Consider the following 3,895-nt stretch of genomic DNA (forward strand, 5'->3'; position numbering starts at 1 on the left):
TTTTTGCCGAACGGACCCGAGAAGACCCGAACTACTGTATCTCATGTGTGTATCGACTCGAGTCCTTTTCCAACCTCTCATCTGTTTGCCAAGACCACTTCCGACATGGGGCTGGTGACGTGTGGCTGGCGGTAAGCTAATTTTCGTTGAAACAGACCAATCTATTTTCAATCAATTTTGAATCCACTCTGTAGTGGAGATTCGGGTCGAGTCGGGTTAAAAAAAATTGCCGTCGGGTCGGATTCGGGTCTAATTTTTTCGGGTCTGTCTCGGGTCGGGTCTTTCTTAAAAAAAATAAATAAATTATGCACGTCGGGTTCGGGTAAAAAGTGAATCGGGTCACTTCGGGTCGGGTACATTTCTTTAGACCCAAGAAGACCTCTACTCTGATGTACAGAAGGTATGGATGACAGAAAGAAACATTGGTGACAGCAAGGGTAGCTGCGACCCATGAGTAATGTTGAACAACATGTTACAGGAAAGTGTATAAAAATGTACATATTACATACTCAGTGTGCATTCTAGTGTAGACAAGTTCAGTGCGTCTTATACTCTGTGTGAATCAGAAAACAAACGCAAGCTTACACTTGGAGAATGTTTCTTGACTTGTTACAGTCTTTGCATTTTAAATACTTTTACTTATTCTAATACTGTTTGATTATTTGAAGGAGATTTTTTATCTGTAATTTATCTGTAATTTATCTGTATTACATTTATCTGTAATTTATCTGTAATACATTACTTTTACCAAAAACAAGGCCTCCTATTGTAAGGACCCTGAAAAGACAAGAAAGTCTAAGTCTGACTGCTTCATCTAAAAGATTAGGTAGAAGAACTTGAAGAGGATCCTTTGTTAGAAGACCAAGGGACCTCGAAGGACACCTGTGTTCAAGGTAAGACCAACTTTGATAGTTGATCTTGTGTTTTCAACACTAACCTGTGCAAACTAGGACACATCCTTTAGTGTTAGAGTGGAAGGGTTTCCTACGCAATCCGAAAACAATTGTCACCAAAGGACACGTATGTCAATATAAATTACACTTCAGGATCAGTCGAGCAGTGCTGGTAGTGAGGTGCAGAGTGAGGAATGACAAGATCTCCTCACACTGTAGAGTCCAAGAGTAGGGAGGAAAGTGAATGAGTGTCAGGGAGAGATAAAATAGTGACAGAAGCTACAGAGGAAGGGGAAATACAGGTAAGAGAGAGATGCTAAAAGTCTTTTTTAGGTAGGATAGTGATAGTGATAGATCAGAGATGCTAAGTAAGGTAGCAGTCATGTATGTAGCTGGGAAACGATCAGTGAAAACCAGGTCCAGGATATTTCCTCCTTTGTACAAGTTCATCACACAATTTTGTGTGTGTGTGTGTGTGTCGGTGATTGTGTGTCTGTGTGTGTCAGTGTGTGTGTGTGTGTCTGTGTGTGTGTCTGTATGTGTGTGTGTGTGTGTGAGTGAGTGTATGTGTGTGTCTGTATATGTGTGTGTGCTCGAGTGTGTGTGTGTGTGTGTGTGCGCGAGTGAGTATGTGTGTGTGCGCAAGTGAGTGTGTGTGTGTGTGTCGGTGAGTGTGTGTGTGTTTGTGTGTGTGATCGATCATACAGTTGATCATTATGAACTGATAAATGAGTTTGATCGAAATGTTCTAAATGTTAAGTTTATAACAAATTCAATCTGCTCCCAGTTCCAGTCACACAGACAGACATTACAGTAAAATTCTACAGTAAACTGAACTGACCTTTATTGTGATTATAGAGTCTGTCCTTATCTCTGTGTTGTTGTGTGTAACTTCATGGTCCTGAAGAAACACTGTCTCATTTCACTGTACTGAGTCAGACATACAGTATTTAGTGAAATGACAATAAAAGCTTCTTGACTTGAATTTGAAGATAAATAAAAGTTTTACAGTATAATTATGTCTTCATTAATATGAGCATAAAAATATCTACCAACCTGAAATGTCTATTTTTATAATTGATTCATTTTGAATATAGCCTCAAGTGGTGAACTGAGACAACGTTTCTCCAGGACCTGGTGCTACATAGAACAAAGACAGAGATAAAGACAAAGACAGAGCTAAGTTAGTCTTAGCCACATAAAGTGCAACTGTGCAACCTGGTGCAAACAGTTCAGGACTAGACAAAAAAGACACACAAACAGAGCTGAAAGCAAAAAAAGTACTGTATTTTCAAAAAATATTCTGTGTGCAGAAATACTGGAATGGAGGGATGGACTTTAATGCCGCTACATTGTTCTACACATCAAACCAAGCGTAGAAGTCACTCAGTGTTTCTGGGAGGTAGGCATCATTATTACAGGCAGGTGAAGCTGTCTTGTAGTTTGTGATCGCCTGTATGCCCTGCCACATGCTCCGGGTGTCTCCGATGTCCAGGAAGTGGCTGTGGATTGTCTGAGTATCTAGTGATATAGCAGTGATATTATATTAGTGTGAATGTTTCTTAACTTTGGTTAATTTTTGTCTCACTAGAAAGATGGAGGGAAAGACATCAGACCTACCAGGACCCAGCTGTATAAATAGTGATGAAGCTGTGGAAGGACCAAATATATTTAGTTGTGAAGACAGTTCTTCTGATCTGGGGTCAGTATAGTGAGGTGTTTTATTGTAGCTCAGTTTTACTTTTTGTCTCCTGAGAATTAACAATTTGAAATTAATGCCTCTGAGCTGACTGACACGCAAACCCTGGTGGGACGAGTAAAGGATCATCTTATCTTATGAAGTGGAACACCAGGGGTGAATATAAATGAGATTATATTAGTCACTAGTAGGGCCATCTCTGAAAACATCTCTGACTGTATCTTAATGTGCATTGCTGAAGTTCATCTGGCTGATGGTGGTGGAAGAAATCAGTCTTGGAATGTCCATAGAAACTATATAAAGTAAATCTTTCCTCATGACCAGCTTTTGCTTTTCTTTTTCCTCAGAACATTGTACTGAACAGGTATTTCAATTTTAGTCTTAATCCATATGACCAAACATGAATTAAAGCTATCCGTGTTGAACATCCATGCGACCAACCACCAGAGGGATGAGTATTCAGGAGAGGGCTCCCTCTGGTGGTGGTTACTGTATGATGTGTGTATTTATAGCATATATGTGTTTTAGAATGAGGAAGAGAAAGAGGTCAGACTCACCAGAACCCAGCTTGGTGTCCATGAAAAGTGATAAATCAATGGTTGTGCCAATTATATTTAAAGATGAAGACAGCTCTCCTGATCTGAGGTCAGTACAGTGAGGTGGTTTACAGCAGTTTTCCAACTGATCAAACATTCTCCCATCATTATGAATTCCTTAATGAGCTCAATCAGGCTCTAAAGTTGTAAAATATTAAACTATGGAGTGCTGCAGCTCTCAGATCGACAGTGAGGAAAAACTGCTGTAAGAGTTCGGTTCACCCAGCAGTCCTTGAGCTGGAGGGAGCTGTGGTGCTGTGAAAGAACCTGGGAAATTAAATAATTATAAAATTATTATTTTCACTCATTCATTAATTCAAACATGTTTCTAATCATGTTAAAGTCAATTAGAAAATCCTGAAACTAAAGTTTTTTTTTGTGTTAACAGTTTTGAAAATCTTGACAAAATACTATAAAATCATGTCTCACTTGTGATTTCTGTGTAATAGAGAAACACACTGGTATTTCTGTCTGAGTTACTGTAATCTGACAAAGGAAAGCTGTAGAGTTCTGTGCTCAGTTCTCAGCTCAAAATCCTCCAGTCTGAGAGAACTGAACATGAGTAATTCAATTTCATTTCAGTTCAGGTTATATGTATAAAGCTTTTTTAACAATTTCACATTGTCTCAAAGCAACTTTACAGAATTATGGAAACCGAAGAGAGAGTAAAAGATATAATATATAATAATAACAATAAGAAACAACAT

At 38.7% G+C, this 3,895-nt stretch overlaps 1 long non-coding RNA gene across 1 annotated transcript; it reads left to right on the plus strand.

Moving 5' to 3' along the window:
• Positions 1-256: 256 nt before the first annotated feature.
• Positions 257-3,237, plus strand: LOC125139007. Its single transcript, XR_007138109.1, has 4 exons — positions 257-893; positions 2,207-2,295; positions 2,485-2,595; positions 3,121-3,237. It is a non-coding gene; the product is annotated as an uncharacterized LOC125139007 (long non-coding RNA).
• Positions 3,238-3,895: the final 658 nt, after the last annotated feature.

The sequence above is a fragment of the Tachysurus fulvidraco genome, chromosome 16 (genome assembly GCF_022655615.1).
Source record: "Tachysurus fulvidraco isolate hzauxx_2018 chromosome 16, HZAU_PFXX_2.0, whole genome shotgun sequence".
In the NCBI taxonomy this organism is placed as follows: domain Eukaryota; kingdom Metazoa; phylum Chordata; class Actinopteri; order Siluriformes; family Bagridae; genus Tachysurus; species Tachysurus fulvidraco.